This window comes from Rutidosis leptorrhynchoides, chromosome 2 (genome assembly GCF_046630445.1).
Source record: "Rutidosis leptorrhynchoides isolate AG116_Rl617_1_P2 chromosome 2, CSIRO_AGI_Rlap_v1, whole genome shotgun sequence".
Taxonomy (NCBI): Eukaryota; Viridiplantae; Streptophyta; class Magnoliopsida; order Asterales; family Asteraceae; genus Rutidosis; species Rutidosis leptorrhynchoides.
Genome location: NC_092334.1, coordinates 561536878 through 561555680, shown reverse-complemented (window position 1 = coordinate 561555680; position 18803 = coordinate 561536878).

Genomic DNA, 18803 nt, shown 5'->3' with positions numbered 1-18803 from the left:
GTCTTGACCTAAACATATAGGTTGTATCAATAACGGTAAACACAAACGGTCAAAGATGTTCAATTAGTCCTATGGCTCGTTACGACTCGATTAATAAAGCATGTGAATCAATTTGTCAAGTTTCATGCACGATACAAGTAGTTAAGTATGTTAGAACGATTGTATAATCGTTTGGTTAAGTTTGACTAAAAGTCAAACTTGGTCAAAGTCAAAGTCAACGGGGTCGGGTCGGGTATCCGACAATTTTCCCAAGACGAGAAGTCATATAAGAGCCTAATAGTCAAGTTTCATGTTAAACGGAGTTTTAGTTAAGCGGAAACATTTTTGTGACATTTAAAAACAAAAGAGAGTGGCCTGGGGCTTTTGCGCGGCGCGCACTGGGTTGCGCGGTGCGCACCCAAGTGCAATTTCTGGTCAGAACTCAACCAAGAAGGCAAACATCTGGATCTCTGATTCTGCGCGGTGCGCAGGTAAATGCGCGGCGCGCAATACCTGGGAATCATGCAGTTTGCAGAAAAATGGTCCAAGTCACGAACCAAAATACAATATAACACATTTCATGCACCGAAAACACTTAAAACGCATAACCTATATCATTAGAAAGGTAATTTGACAAGGAAAACAACTAAGCACATTTCATCAAGCAATTCATCACTAACAACAACCAAAAACCGCATTAAACGTTCATAATCAAAGTTTCAAGTTCTAAAACGCATTTTATGATTCGGGCAACCAATTTACATGTATGATATGCCGTTTCGAAGGTAATCATACACACATTGCAACAAAATTCTTATCTACAATATTTCATAGCATTTGGTGCATCAAAAGTTCATCTAAAGCTTATCAAACCCTAATCCAAGTTCACAAAATCAATAATCGCGTTTATGAAGTTTCTTTAATCAATCTATACATCAAAATGAAGCTAATGATACTAGTAACACTTTTAAAACATGCACATTAACAATCTAATAACATTTGATCATCCTAAATCAAGGATTTAGCAAGAAATTTTCATAATGAACTAGTTACACCAAAAACAACAAATCGAGCATACAAATTACATACACGACATCACAATGAGCCATAGACACTAATTAACATACTTTTAAGTCAAGAACACAAATTTAAAGAAAACTAGTGTTTTAGAAATGTTACCCAAACGAGATGAAGTTGGTACCAAAACGAAGAGGATGAAGAGAGGATCACGAATATGTAATTTATTTTGTTGTAAGCCTCCTAGATCGAATTTAGATGATGATTGAATGAATTTGGAAATTGGGTGTGTTCTTGCTAGAGAGAAAGAGAGAGAGAGAGAGAGAGAGAGAGATGGTTGAATGGTGGTGATTGGGGTAGACTAGGTGACCTAGTCAACTAGTTTGCCCCGTGTCAATTTTAGTCCCTCGAGTTTGTAGTCGGGTGCGGAAAATACCTAAACGGAATATTTTAAAACGCGTATTAACGGGAGATGTTATAAACATATAACGGAGTTTAAATTAGTATAACGGAAAAGAAAATGGAAAAAGGCGGGATGTTACATTACCTACTCCTTAAAAGAAATTTCGTCCCGAAATTTAAGTAGGCGTAGTAATCGTTGTTTCTTCCTCGAGATCTTGCGTTTTTGAATTCACAAATAGATGAGGATACTTCCTTTGCATTTGATCTTGTCTTTCCCAAGTAAACTCGGGTCCCCTTTTGGCGTTCCAACGGACTTTAACAATCGGAATTCGGCTTTGTTTCAATGTCTTGACGGAGGTGTCCACAATTTCAACCGGTTCCTCCACAAAATGAAGTTTGTCATCAATAGTAAGTTCCTCGAGAGGGATGATGATATCGGGTTCGGCAAGACACTTTTTCAAGTTAGATACATGGAAGGTAGGATGAACGGAGTTCAATTGAGGCGGAAGATTTAAACGATAAGCAACGGTTCCAATACGCTCCAAGATTTCGAAAGGACCAATATACCGTGGATTTAGCTTCCCGCGTTTCCCAAAGCGGATTACACCCTTCCAAGGTGCGACTTTTAACATGACGCGGTCACCGACTTGAAATTCAAGGTCGTTGCATCTTTTGTCGGTATAGCACTTTTGACGACTCCGGGCCGTCCGAAGCCTATCTCGGATTTGAACGATCTTCTCGGTGGTTTCGTGAATGAGTTCGGGTCCGGTGATTTGTACGTCGCCTACTTCGGCCCAACAGAGAGGTGAACGACATTTTCAGCCATATAGCGCTTCAAAAGGTGCGGCCTTTATACTCGCGTGATAACTATTATTGTAAGAGAACTCGGCGAGAGGTAAGTGCTTGTCCCAAGCTTTTCCGAAATCAACCACGCAAGCTCGTAACATGTCCTCTAAGGTTTGAATTGTGCGTTCGCTTTGTCCATCGGTTTGAGGATGATATGCGGTGCTCATGTCTAAACGCGTTCCCAACGCTTCTTGCAAAGTACGCCAAAATCTAGAAACGAAACGGCCATCTCGGTCGGAGATAATCGATAAAGGTACACCGTGTCGGGCTACGATCTCCTTAATGTAAAGTTGTGCAAGTTTCTCCATTTTGTCCGTTTCTTTCATGGCCAGGAAGTGTGCGGATTTGGTGAGACGGTCAACAATAACCCAAATGGTATCATAACCGCCCGTCGTTTTTGGTAGTTTGGTGATAAAATCCATCGTTATTCTTTCCCACTTCCATTGCGGGATCTCGGGTTGTTGAAGTAGTCCGGACGGTCTTTGGTGTTCGGCTTTGACCTTGGAACATGTCAAACACTTGGAAACATAAGTAGCTACGTCCCTTTTGATGTTCGGCCACCAATATAGTTGTTTAAGGTCGTGGTACATCTTATTGGCACCGGGGTGAATCGAGTATCGTGACTTATGGGCTTCATCTAAAATAAGGCTTCGTAGGTCCCCATAACTAGGCACCCAAATCCTTCCGGCGTAATATCGGAGTCCGGTCTCCCTAATTTCGAATCGAGAGACGAGAATGTTCAAGAGCTCGTGTGAAAGGTTTTCATCCTTGAGGGCCTCATCTTGGGCTACCCGAATTTGGCTATTAAGGTTTGTGTGGATGGTGATGTATAAGGCTCGGACACGAAGAGGCACCGCTCTTTCTTTTCGACTTAAGGCATCGGCTACTACGTTTGCCTTCCCGGGATGGTAACGAAGCTCGCAATCGTAATCGTTCAAAGTTTCAATCCACCGTCGTTGTCTCATGTTTAGTTGCTTTTGATCGAAAATGTGTTGGAGACTTTTGTGGTCGGTAAAGATAGTACTCTTGGTTCCATAAAGATAGTGTCTCCACATTTTAAGTGCAAAGACGACGGCTCCGAGTTCGAGATCATGCGTCGTGTAGTTTCGTTCATGAATTTTGAGTTGTCGAGAAGCATAAGCAATGACTTTCGTTCGTTGCATCAATACACACCCAAAACCATGTTTCGAGGCATCACAATATACAACAAAGTCATCATTGCCTTCGGGAAGTGACAAGATAGGAGCGGTGGTTAGCTTCGTTTTCAAGATTTGGAATGCGGATTCATGTTCGGTCGCCCAAATGAATTTCTTTCCCTTGTGAGTCAATGCGGTTAGAGGACGTGCAACCAAAGAGAAATTTTCGATGAATCTACGATAGTACCCGGCGAGACCCAAAAATTGACGAATGTGAGTAGGAGTAGTAGGAGTCTCCCATTTGCTAATGGCTTCGATTTTCGTTGGATCGACTTTAATACCTTGGTCACTTACAACATGTCCAAGAAATTGAACTTCCTTTAACCAAAATTCACACTTGGAGAATTTGGCATAGAGTTGTTCTTGTCTTAAAAGTTCAAGCACAAGTCGGAGATGTTGTTCGTGCTCTTCTTCATTTTTAGAATAGATCAATATGTCATCGATGAACACAATAACGAATTTATCGAGATACGGTTTGCACACGCGGTTCATAAGATCCATGAACACCGCCGGTGCGTTAGTGAGACCAAATGGCATGACAAGGAATTCATAACTACCATAACGAGTTCGGAAAGCGGTTTTGGAGACATCTTCCCCCTTAACCCTCAATTGATGATAACCCGAGCGGAGATCGATTTTCGAATATACACAAGACCCTTGTAGTTGATCAAAGAGGTCATCGATGCGAGGAAGAGGATATCGGTTCTTAACCGTCAATTTATTTAGTTCACGATAATCAATGCACATTCGTAGGGATCCGTCTTTCTTTTTAACAAACAAAATCGGAGCGCCCCAAGGTGAATGGCTAGGTTGGATAAAACCACGATCAAGTAGTTCTTGGATTTGACTTTGCAATTCTTGCATTTCAGATGGAGCGAGTCTATATGGTGCACGTGCTACGGGTGCGGCTCCCGGAATAAGATCGATTTGGAATTCAACCGGTCGATGAGGCGGAAGACCCGGCAATTCGTCGGGAAATACATCAGAATAGTCACTAACAATTGGCACATCATCGATGTGCTTCTCATCGGACTCGACTTTCTTAACGTGAGCAAGGATTGCAAAACAACCCTTACGGAGTAGTTTTCTAACTTTAATACACGAAACGAGGTTGAGTCCGGTGCAACTCTTATCGCCATAGACGATCAAAGGTTCACCATTCTCGATAGGAATTCGGATTGCGTTAAGATCACAAAGAATGTGAGATTTCGTTTTGACTAACCAATTCATACCGATTATTACATCAAAGCTTCCTAGTTCCATGGGTATCAAGTCAATTTCAAATTCCTTACCCAAAATGTTTATCGTACACCCTCGGTAATATGTGTCGGCACTTAATAGTTTCCCGTCAGCCACTTCAATGGTATAAGTGGTATCTAATGGAAGAGGTGGAGTGCTAAAATAATGAGTCAAAGTCTTGGATACAAAGCATTTATCGGCACCCGAATCGAATAAACAGGAGACATAAGAATTGTTGAGAAGAAACGTACCCGTGACTAGTTCAGTGTCATCCCGGGCTTCCTCGGTGTTGATGTTGAAAGCTCGGCCGCGCGTGTTGGGGTTATCTTTCTTCTTTGGGCATGCATTTCTATAATGACCCGTTTGACCACATTCGTAACAAGTGCCCGTCTTTGGTGCATTGGGCCACTTTCGAGCAACGGGAGTGGCACTTTTACAATCGTTGGCCTTATGACCAACTCCTTGGCACCGGTGGCAAATTAACTTGCCACATTCACCAAAGTGATGTTTGTTGCATTTGTTGCAAAGAGGTAGGTTCCCGGCATAACCCCTCTTGCCGTCGGAGGTGTAAGGCTTCTTAGCAAAGTTGTTGTTGCTTGATTGGGAGGGTTCCCACTTTCTTTTGTTGCCGCCCGATTTATCCTCGGCCTTAGGTGCCGGAACTACGATTTCGTCAACCGTTTCTATCAATTTGTGGGCCATGTTCAAAGCTTCTTGATGATTAGTGGCTTTGGATGACATTACTCCGTGTTTGATGCTCTTTGGAAGACCATCCATGTAAAGTTCAACCCTTAAAGCTTCGGGGTTCACAAGATTTGGGCACATCAAGGCTAGTTCGGAAAATCGTTGATTATAAGCCTTGAGATCATTTCCGATCGCCTTTAAAGTTCTTAGCTCTTGTTCGAGCCTTCGGGTTTCTTCACGAGGGAAATATTCGACAATCATCTTTTCCCTCAAGTCGGTCCAAGAGAGGGCGTGAGCTTCATCGGTACCCACCGATTGTACATAAGTATTCCACCATGTAAGAGCGACACCGGCGAAGGTGTGAGTGGAGTATTTGACCTTGTCTTGGTCCCGACAACCGCTTATGCTAAAGACGGCTTCCGTTTGCTCAAACCATCGGGTGAGCACGACCGGTCCCCCGGTTCCATCAAAAGTGTGAGGTTTGCACCCCATGAAAGCTTTATAGGAGCATCCCTCGTTTGAGTTTCCGGCTCCATTGTTGTTGTTGTTGTTGTGGTTGTTATTATTATTGTTGTTGGATGAGTGACCGGCCATGGCCGCATCTACGGCGGTGGCTATCATCCGTTCGAGAGCTTGTTCGGGAGTTTCATTGCGGCGTACACGACGAGGAGCCATTGTTCCTTCAAGACACAAGAATATCATTGATTAGTATTCTCAATAATACTAACCGTGATATAGAATAAAGATAAAGAGAAGTTTTTCCTCGACTCGCCTTAAATTCTTTATGTCATAATGTCGGAACGTTCATATGAGTCACCGTAATATAATCCCGGAAATTATATTACCCTGATTCATATGTGCATTCGACATCATTTCATATAGTCAAGGTGGCGCGTCAATCAAATTAAACAACGTGAGATTAAGATGAACTAAGAGTAGATATGAGTAGAAGCGTTCGAGTATAAATGCACAAGTAGTCAAGTAATTCCTACTTCAAGTCTATATGCCGGTTGTAGTCTAGACTCACCAATGTACCCTATGACTCGGGGTTGACACTAATGAACTCTAAATCCCTACAACCAACGCTCTGATACCATCTGTAGCGACCCGACCAAATCGTCATTGACGGCGCCGTCTACTTAGGTCCCGTTACGTGGTCATAAGTCTTTAAAACAACGTTTGACCAAAAGATATGTCGCATTCATTTCAAATGTAAAGGTTGTTCAAGTTTACAAGAATAGTTCCACCACAAGTTACGATACAAAGTTTTAAGTACAAATGAAACTTATGCGACACAATTTAAAAGTATCCAAAAGACGCTCCATGTATGCATATATACTCGACATCCAATGCAAGTATCAAAAAAATGAGCGGAAGCATGTATCATGTATCGTTCAAGGACCTGAGAAAAACATAGAAATCTGTCAACGAAAACGTTGGTGAAATCATAGGTTTAAGTAAGTAAGTACAAGTGAACCACAAGATTTGCATCAAAGAAATAATAGTAATACATTCCAAAAGTTTGTTTCACGAGCACCCAATTATCAAAGCTTAACATTCCATCCATTGTATACCCCATCCATAGTGCTAGAACAAACACTGATTCTCGAAAATATATTTCATCCGTAGACGGTAGCGAACCGTCAAAGATGAGGGTTGTCAACCCATATGGCCATATAACATAAGTTCTCGCTTACACCCGGCAAGTGTAACTAATGATAATCGAATTGAGGATTTTTGTTCTAAACTCGTATGTAGAATGTTTGTTTTCCCGTTCTTGTGTTCACTTAGTTCAAAAGAATCGTTTATGTTTTCTCATCCCAAATATAAGTTCAAAAAGAGTAAAAGTGGGACTATGATCTCACCTTGAGTGCAAGAGTTAATAAAGTACTTCAACAAGTAGACGCGTGCAAAGACAAAGCTAGTCTTGACCTAAACATATAGGTTGTATCAATAACGGTAAACACAAACGGTCAAAGATGTTCAATTAGTCCTATGGCTCGTTACGACTCGATTAATAAAGCATGTGAATCAATTTGTCAAGTTTCATGCACGATACAAGTAGTTAAGTATGTTAGAACGATTGTATAATCGTTTGGTTAAGTTTGACTAAAAGTCAAACTTGGTAAAAGTCAAAGTCAACGGGGTCGGGTCGGGTATCCGACAATTTTCCCAAGACGAGAAGTCATATAAGAGCCTAATAGTCAAGTTTCATGTTAAACGGAGTTTTAGTTAAGCGGAAACATTTTTGTGACATTTAAAAACAAAAGAGAGTGGCCTGGGGCTTTTGCGCGGCGCGCACTGGGTTGCGCGGCGCGCACCCAAGTGCAATTTCTGGTCAGAACTCAACCAAGAAGGCAAACATCTGGATCTCTGATTCTGCGCGGCGCGCGGGTAAATGCGCGGCGCGCAATACCTGGGAATCATGCAGTTTGCAGAAAAATGGTCCAAGTCACGAACCAAAATACAATATAACACATTTCATGCACCGAAAACACTTAAAACGCATAACCTATATCATTAGAAAGGTAATTTGACAAGGAAAACAACTAAGCACATTTCATCAAGCAATTCATCACTAACAACAACCAAAAACCGCATTAAACGTTCATAATCAAAGTTTCAAGTTCTAAAACGCATTTTATGATTCGGGCAACCAATTTACATGTATGATATGCCGTTTCGAAGGTAATCATACACACATTGCAACAAAATTCTTATCTACAATATTTCATAGCATTTGGTGCATCAAAAGTTCATCTAAAGCTTATCAAACCCTAATCCAAGTTCACAAAATCAATAATCGCGTTTATGAAGTTTCTTTAATCAATCTATACATCAAAATGAAGCTAATGATACTAGTAACACTTTTAAAACATGCACATTAACAATCTAATAACATTTGATCATCCTAAATCAAGGATTTTGCAAGAAATTTTCATAATGAACTAGTTACACCAAAAACAACAAATCGAGCATAGAAATTACATACACGACATCACAATGAGCCATAGACACTAATTAACATACTTTTAAGTCAAGAACACAAATTTAAAGAAAACTAGTGTTTTAGAAATGTTACCCAAACGAGATGAAGTTGGTACCAAAACGAAGAGGATGAAGAGAGGATCACGAATATGTAATTTATTTTGTTGTAAGCCTCCTAGATCGAATTTAGATGATGATTGAATGAATTTGGAAATTGGGTGTGTTCTTGCTAGAGAGAAAGAGAGAGAGAGAGAGAGAGATGGTTGAATGGTGGTGATTGGGGTAGACTAGGTGACCTAGTCAACTAGTTTGCCCCGTGTCAATTTTAGTCCCTCGAGTTTGTAGTCGGGTGCGGAAAATACCTAAACGGAATATTTTAAAACGCGTATTAAAGGGAGATGTTATAAACATATAACGGAGTTTAAATTAGTATAACGGAAAAGAAAACGGAAAAAGGCGGGATGTTACAACATGTGTTTAGTTGATTTTAAAAGTCAAGTTAGAAGGATTAACTTTTGTTTGCGAACAAGTTTAGAATTTACTAAACTATGTTCTAGTGATTACAAGTTTAAACCTTCGAATAAGATAGCTTTTTATGTATGAATCGAATGATGTTATGAACATCATTACTACCTTAAGTTCCTTGGATAAACCTACTGGAAAAGAGAAAAATGGATCTAGCTTCAATGGATCCTTGGATGGCTCAAAGTTCTTGAAGCAGAATCATGACACGAAAACAAGTTCAAGTAAGATCATCACTTAAAATAAGATTGTTATATTTATAGAAATTGAACCAAAGTTTGAATATGATTATTACCTTGTATTAGAATGATAACCTACTGTAAGAAACAAAGATTTCTTGAGGTTGGATGATCACCTTACAAAATTGGAAGTGAGCTAGCAAACTTGAAAGTATTCTTGATTTTATGAAACTAGAACTTTTGGAATTTATGAAGAACACTTAGAACTTGAAGATAGAACTTGAGAGAGATTAATTAGATGAAGAAAATTGAAGAATGAAAGTGTTTGTAGGTGTTTTTGGTCGTTGGTGTATGGATTAGATATAAAGGATATGTAATTTTGTTTTCATGTAAATAAGTCATGAATGATTACTCATATTTTTGTAATTTTATGAGATATTTCATGCTAGTTGCCAAATGATGGTTCCCACATGTGTTAGGTGACTCACATGGGCTGCTAAGAGCTGATCATTGGAGTGTATATACCAATAGTACATACATCTAAAAGCTGTGTATTGTACGAGTACGAATACGGGTGCATACGAGTAGCATTGTTGATGAAACTGAACGAGGATGTAATTGTAAGCATTTTTGTTAAGTAGAAGTATTTTGATAAGTGTATTGAAGTCTTTCAAAAGTGTATAAATACATATTAAAACACTACATGTATATACATTTTAACTGAGTCGTTAAGTCATCGTTAGTCGTTACATGTAAGTGTTGTTTTGAAACCTTTAGGTTAACGATCTTGTTAAATGTTGTTAACCCAATGTTTATAATATCAAATGAGATTTTAAATTATTATATTATCATGATATTATCATGTATGAATATCTCTTAATATGATATATATACATTAAATGTCTTTACAACGATAATCGTTACATATATGTCTCGTTTAAAAATCATTAAGTTAGTAGTCTTGTTTTTACATATGTAGTTTATTGTTAATATACTTAATGATATGTTTACTTATCATAGTATCATGTTAACTATATATATATCCATATATATGTCATCATATAGTTTTTACAAGTTTTAACGTTCGTGAATCACCGGTCAACTTGGGTGGTCAATTGCCTATATGAAACATATTTCAATTAATCAAGTCTTAACAAGTTTGATTACTTAACATGTTGGAAACATTTAATCATGTAAATATCAATCTCAATTAATATATATAAACATGGAAAAGTTCGGGTCACTACAGTACCTACCCGTTAAATAAATTTCGTCCCGAAATTTTAAGCTGTTGAAGGTGTTGACGAATCTTCTGGAAATAGATGCGGGTATTTCTTCTTCATCTGATCTTCACGCTCCCAGGTGAACTCGGGTCCTCTACGAGCATTCCATCGAACCTTAACAATTGGTATCTTGTTTTGCTTAAGTCTTTTAACCTCACGATCCATTATTTCGACGGGTTCTTCGATGAATTGAAGTTTTTCGTTGATTTGGATTTCATCTAACGGAATAGTGACATCTTCTTTAGCAAAACATTTCTTCAAATTCGAGACGTGGAAAGTGTTATGTACAGCCGCGAGTTGTTGAGGTAACTCTAGTCGGTAAGCTACTGGTCCGACACGATCAATAATCTTGAATGGTCCAATATACCTTGGATTTAATTTCCCTCGTTTACCAAATCGAACAACGCCTTTCCAAGGTGCAACTTTAAGCATGACCATCTCTCCAATTTCAAATTCTATATCTTTTCTTTTAATGTCAGCATAGCTCTTTTGTCGACTTTGGGCGGTTTTCAACCGTTGTTGAATTTGGATGATCTTCTCGGTAGTTTCTTGTATAATCTCCGGACCCGTAATCTGTCTATCCCCCACTTCACTCCAACAAATTGGAGACCTGCACTTTCTACCATAAAGTGCTTCAAACGGCGCCATCTCAATGCTTGAATGGTAGCTGTTGTTGTAGGAAAATTCTGCTAATGGTAGATGTCGATCCCAACTGTTTCCTAAATCAATAACACATGCTCGTAGCATGTCTTCAAGCGTTTGTATCGTCCTTTCGCTCTGCCCATCAGTTTGTGGATGATAGGCAGTACTCATGTCTAGACGAGTTCCTAATGCTTGCTGTAATGTCTGCCAGAATCTTGAAATAAATCTGCCATCCCTATCAGAGATAATAGAGATTGGTATTCCATGTCTGGAGACGACTTCCTTCAAATACAGTCGTGCTAACTTCTCCATCTTGTCATCTTCTCTTATTGGTAGGAAGTGTGCTGATTTGGTGAGACGATCAACTATTACCCAAATAGTATCAAAACCACTTGCAGTCCTTGGCAATTTAGTGATGAAATCCATGGTAATATTTTCCCATTTCCATTCCGGGATTTCGGGTTGTTGAAGTAGACCTGATGGTTTCTGATGCTCAGCTTTGACCTTAGAACACGTCAAACATTCTCCTACGTATTTAGCAACATCGGCTTTCATACCCGGCCACCAAAAATGTTTCTTGAGATCCTTGTACATCTTCCCCGTTCCAGGATGTATTGAGTATCTGGTTTTATGAGCTTCTCTAAGTACCATTTCTCTCATATCTCCAAATTTTAGTACCCAAATCCTTTCAGCCCTATACCGGGTTCCGTCTTCCCGAATATTAAGATGCTTCTCCGATCCTTTGGGTATTTCATCCTTTAAATTTCCCTCTTTTAAAACTCCTTGTTGCGCCTCCTTTATTTGAGTAGTAAGGTTATTATGAATCATTATATTCATAGATTTTACTCGAATGGGTTCTCTGTCCTTCCTGCTCAAGGCATCGGCTACCACATTTGCCTTCCCCGGGTGGTAACGAATCTCAAAGTCGTAATCATTCAATAATTCAATCCACCTACGCTGCCTCATATTCAGTTGTTTCTGATTAAATATGTGTTGAAGACTTTTGTGGTCGGTATATATAATACTTTTGACCCCATATAAGTAGTGCCTCCAAGTCTTTAATGCAAAAACAACCGCGCCTAATTCCAAATCATGCGTCGTATAATTTTGTTCGTGAATCTTCAATTGTCTAGACGCATAAGCAATCACCTTCGTTCGTTGCATTAATACACAACCGAGACCTTGCTTTGATGCGTCACAATAAATCACAAAATCATCATTCCCTTCAGGCAATGACAATATAGGTGCCGTAGTTAGCTTTTTCTTCAATAACTGAAACGCTTTCTCTTGTTCATCATTCCATTCAAATTTCTTCCCTTTATGCGTTAATGCAGTCAAGGGTTTTGCTATTCTGGAAAAGTCTTGGATGAACCTTCTGTAGTAACCAGCTAGTCCTAAAAACTGGCGTATGTGTTTCGGAGTTTTCGGGGTTTCCCACTTTTCAACAGTTTCTATCTTTGCCGGATCCACCTTAATACCTTCTTTGTTCACTATGTGACCGAGGAATTGAACTTCTTCCAACCAAAATGCACACTTTGAAAACTTAGCGTACAATTCTTCCTTCCTCAATACTTCTAACACCTTTCTCAAATGTTCACCGTGTTCTTGGTCATTCTTTGAGTAAATAAGTATGTCATCAATGAAAACAATGACAAACTTGTCAAGGTATGGTCCACACACTCGGTTCATAAGGTCCATGAACACAGCTGGTGCATTAGTTAAACCAAACGGCATGACCATAAACTCGTAATGACCGTAACGTGTTCTGAAAGCAGTCTTTGGAATATCATCTTCTTTCACCCGCATTTGATGATACCCGGAACGTAAGTCAATCTTTGAATAAACAGACGAGCCTTGTAGTTGATCAAATAAGTCGTCGATTCTCGGTAGTGGGTAGCGGTTCTTGATGGTAAGTTTGTTCAACTCTCGGTAGTCGATACACAACCTGAATGTACCATCTTTCTTCTTGACAAACAAAACAGGAGCTCCCCACGGTGATGTGCTTGGTCGAATGAAACCACGCTCTAAAAGTTCTTGTAATTGGCTTTGCAGTTCTTTCATCTCGCTGGGTGCGAGTCTATAAGGAGCACGAGCTATTGGTGCAGCTCCTGGTACAAGATCTATTTGAAATTCAACGAATCGATGTGGGGGTAATCCCGGTAATTATTTCAGAAATACATCGGGAAATTCTTTTGCAATGGGAACATCATTGATGCTCTTTTCTTCAGTTTGTACTTTCTCGACGTGTGCTAGAACAGCATAGCAACCTTTTCTTATTAGTTTTTGTGCCTTCAAATTACTAATAAGATGTAGCTTCGTGTTGCCCTTTTCTCCGTACACCATTAAGGGTTTTCCTTTTTCTCGTATAATGCGAATTGCATTTTTGTAACAAACGATCTCCGCTTTCACTTCTTTCAACCAGTCCATACCGATTATCACATCAAAACTCCCTAACTCTACTGGTATCAAATCAATCTTAAATGTTTCGCTAACCAGTTTAATTTCTCGATTCCGACATATATTATCTGCTGAAATTAATTTACCATTTGCTAATTCGAGTAAAAATTTACTATCCAAAGGCGTCAATGGACAACTTAATTTAGCATAAAAATCACTACTCATATAGCTTCTATCCGCACCCGAATCAAATAAAACATAAGCAGATTTATTGTCAATAAGAAACGTACCCGTAACAAGCTCCGGGTCTTCCTGTGCCTCTACCGCATTAATATTGAAAACTCTTCCACGGCCTTGTCCATTCGTGTTCTCCTGGTTCGGGCAATTTCTAATAATGTGGCCTGGTTTTCCACATTTATAACAAACTACATTGGCATAACTTGCTCCGACACTACTTGCTCCGCCATTACTCGTTCCGACACCATTTGTTCCTTTCGTTCTATTAACCCCTGGTCCGTAGACCTCACACTTCGCCGCGCTATGACCATTTCTTTTACACTTGTTGTAAAATTTGGTGCAGAACCCCGAGTGATTCTTTTCACACCTTTGGCATAGCTGCTTCTGATTGTTGTTGTTGTTGCGGTTATTATTGTTGTTGGGATGATTGTTGTAGTTGCTGTTGTTGTTGTTGTTGTTGTTGTTGTTATTGTTGGGCCGTTTGTTGTAGTTGCGATTGATGTTGCGATTGTTGGGATAATTGTTGCGATTATTGTTGTAATTGCTGTTGTTGTTGTATTGGTGATTCTTATCACCGTTTTCCTCCCACTTTCTTTTGACTTGCTTCACATTGGCCTCTTCAGCAGTCTGTTCTTTAATTCTTTCTTCAATCTGGTTCACTAGTTTGTGAGCCATTCTACATGCCTGTTGTATGGAGGCGGGCTCGTGTGAACTTATATCTTCTTGGATTCTTTCCGGTAATCCTTTCACAAATGCGTCGATCTTCTCTTCCTCATCTTCGAATGCTCCCGGACACAATAGGCACAATTCTGTGAATCGTCTTTCGTACGTGGTAATATCAAATCCTTGGGTTCGTAACCCTCTAAGTTCTGTCTTGAGCTTATTGAACTCGGTTCTGGGACGGTACTTCTCGTTCATCAAGTGCTTGAATGCTGACCACGGTAGTGCGTACGCATCGCCTTGTCCCACTTGCTCTAGATAGGTATTCCACCATGTTAACGCAGAACCTGTGAAGGTATGCGTAGCGTACTTCACTTTGTCCTCTTCAGTACACTTACTTATGGCAAACACCAATTCGACCTTCTCGGTCCACCGTTTCAATCCGATCGGTCCTTCGGTTCCATCAAATTCCAAAGGTTTGCAGGCAGTGAATTCTTTGTAGGTGCATCCTACACGATTTCCTGTACTGCTAGATCCAAGGTTATTGTTGGTATGTAGCGCAGCCTGTACTGCGGCTATGTTTGAAGCTAGAAAAGTACGGAATTCCTCTTCATTCATATTCACGGTGTGTCGAGTAGTCGGTGCCATTTCCTTCAAAATAGTTAAATGGAACAAGTTAATCATACAGAATATTAAGAGTAGTTAATAGTATTTCGTAGCATAATATGAACTCATTTATAAAAGCTTTTTCTTCATATTAGCGTTTTATAAGTTTAAATTCGGGTAGTACCTACCCGTTAAGTTCATACTTAGTAGCTAATATACAATTCAACTACTACAATTCTATATGAAAAACTGATTATAATAATATTTCGCGTTCAAACTTTTACACAATATTTTACAAACTTACAATACCGCTTATTTTACATATAGCATGAAATATAGCACACAATAAATTTGATACAAGATGGTTGTGAAGATAATTCTAGCTAGTACACAAGTCGTTCAGCAAAGGCAATAATGACACGTAATTCATACGTCCAGAAACAAGTCATGCATTCTGGTTTTACTAGGACTACTTCCCATCCTTGGTCTTGTGGAACATAACTGTTATGGCCGTTGATAAGACAGCGTGTTATAACATCGTCAAAGGGATGAGGGTTACGTAACGTCCAACAGTCCCGTAACAATCTAAAAACCTCATTTCTAACCCCAATTACCGACTCCGTCACTTGTGGGAACGTTTTGTTTAATAGTTGTAGCCCGATGTTCTTGTTCTCACTTTGGTGAGAAGCGAACATTACTAATCCGTAAGCATAACATGCTTCTTTATGTTGCATGTTAGCCGCTTTTTCTAAATCACGAAGTCCAATATTCGGATATATTGAGTCAAAATAATTTCTTAACCCGTTGCGTAAAATAGCATTTGGGTTCCCCGCAATATATGCGTCAAAGTAAACACATCGTAACTTATGGGTTTCCCAATGTGATATCCCCCATCTTTCAAACGAAAGTCTCTTATAAACCAAGACATTCTTGGAACGTTCTTCGAATGTCTTACAAACTGATCTCGCCTTAAATAGTTGTGCCGAAGAATTCTGGCCGACTCTAGACAAGATTTCATCAATCATGTCTCCAGGTAGGTCTCTTAAAATATTGGGTTGTCTATCCATTTTGTGTTTTTAAACTGTAAAATAGACAAGAGTTAGATTCATAAAAAAATACTTATTAATACAAGCAATTTTTACATATATCATAAAGCATAAGAACACTATATTACATATATTACACCACACGAATACAACTATCTTATTCCGACTCGCTCGTTTCTTCTTCTTCGGTTTTGGTTCGTTTTGCCAAGTTTCTAGGGATATATGATGTTCCCCTAATACGAGCCGTCGTTGTCCACATTGGTTTAGAAAAACCTGGTGGTTTAGAGGTTCCCGGGTCATTGTTACAACTTAAGGACTTCGGGGGTTGACGATACATATAAAGTTCATCTGGGTTGGAATTAGATTTCTCTATTTTTATGCCCTTTCCCTTATTATTTTCTTTTGCCTTTTTAAATTTAGTTGGGGTAATTTCTATAACATCATCGGAATTCTCGTCGGAATCCGATTCATCGGAGAATTGGTAATCCTCCCAATATTTTGCTTCCTTGGCGGAAACACCATTGACCATAATTAACTTTGGTCGGTTGGTTGAGGATTTTCTTTTACTTAACCGTTTTATTATTTCCCCCACCGGTTCTATTTCTTTATCCGGTTCCGATTCTTCTTCCGGTTCCGATTCTTCTTCCGGTTCCGACTCTTCTTCCGGTTCCTCTTCGGGAACTTGTGAATCAGTCCACAAATCATTCCAATTTACATTTGACTCTTCATTATTATTAGGTGAGTCAATGGGACTTGTTCTAGAGGTAGACATCTATCACATAATATCAAACACGTTAAGAGATTAATATATCACATAATATTCATATGTTAAAAATATATAGTTTCCAACAAAAATGTTAAGCAATCATTTTTAAAGAAAACACGGTCGAAGTCCAGACTCACTAATGCATCCTAAAAAACTCGATAAGACACACTAATGCAAATTTTCTGGTTCTCTAAGACCAACGCTCTGATACCAACTGAAATGTCCCGTTCTTATTGATTAAAAATGTTCCATATTAATTGATTTCGTTGCGAGGTTTTGACCTCTATATGTGACGTTTTTCAAAGACTGCATTCATTTTAAAACAAACCATAACCTTTATTTCATCAATAAAGGTTTAAAAAGCTTTACGTAGATGATCAAATAATGATAATCTAAAATATCCTGTTTACACACGACCATTACATAATGGTTTACAATACAAATATGTTACAACAAAATAAGTTTCTTGAATACAGTTTTTACACAATATCATACAAGCATGGACTCCAAATCTCGTCCTTATTTAAGTATGCGACAGCGGAAGCTCTTAATAATCACCTGAGAATAAACATGCTTAAAACGTCAACAAAAATGTTGGTGAGTTATAAGTTTAACCTATATATATCAAATCATAATAATAGACCACAAGATTTCATATTTCAATATACATCCCATACATATTCCCCATCATTCCGGGACACCCTTCGGATATGATATAAATTTCGAAGTACTAAAGCATCCGGTACTTTGGATGGGGTTTGTTAAGCCCAATAGATCTATCTTTAGGATTCGTGTCAATTAGGGTGTCTGTTCCCTAATTCTTAGATTACCAGACTTAATAAAAAGGGGCATATTCGATTTCGATAATTCAACCATAGAATGTAGTTTCACGTACTTGTGTCTATTTTGTAAATCATTTATAAAACCTGCATGTATTCTCATCCCAAAAATATTAGATTTTAAAAGTGGGACTATAACTCACTTTCACAGATTTTTACTTCGTCGGGAAGTAAGACTTGGCCACTGGTTGATTCACGAACCTATAACAATATATACATATATATCAAAGTATGTTCAAAATATATTTACAACACTTTTAATATATTTTGGTGTTTTAAGTTTATTAAGTCAGCTGTCCTCGTTAGTAACCTACAACTAGTTGTCCACAGTTAGATGTACAGAAATAAATCGATAAATATTATCTTGAATCAATCCACGACCCAGTGTATACGTATCTCAGTATTGATCACAACTCAAACTATATATATTTTGGAATCAACCTCAACCCTGTATAGCTAACTCCAACATTCACATATAGAGTGTCTATGGTTGTTCCGAAATATATATAGATGTGTCGACATGATAGGTCGAAACATTGTATACGTGTCTATGGTATCTCAAGATTACATAATATACAATACAAGTTGATTAAGTTATGGTTGGAATAGATTTGTTACCAATTTTCACGTAGCTAAAATGAGAAAAATTATCCAATCTTGTTTTACCCATAACTTCTTCATTTTAAATCCGTTTTGAGTGAATCAAATTGCTATGGTTTCATATTGAACTCTATTTTATGAATATAAACAGAAAAAGTATAGGTTTATAGTCGGAAAAATAAGTTACAAGTCATTTTTATAAAGGTAGTCATTTTAGTCGAAAGAACGACGTCTAGATGACCATTTTAGAAAACATACTTCCACTTTGAGTTTAACCATAATTTTTGGATATAGTTTCATGTTCATAATAAAAATCATTTTCTCAGAATAACAACTTTTAAATCAAAGTTTATCATAGTTTTTAATTAACTAACCCAAAACAGCCCACGGTGTTACTACGACGGCGTAAATTTGGTTTTACGGTGTTTTTCGTGTTTCCAGGTTTTAAATCATTAAGTTAGCATATCATATAGATATAGAACATGTGTTTAGTTGATTTTAAAAGTCAAGTTAGAAGGATTAACTTTTGTTTGCGAACAAGTTTAGAATTTACTAAACTATGTTCTAGTGATTACAAGTTTAAACCTTCGAATAAGATAGCTTTATATGTATGAATCGAATGATGTTATGAACATCATTACTACCTTAAGTTCATTGGATAAACCTACTGGAAAA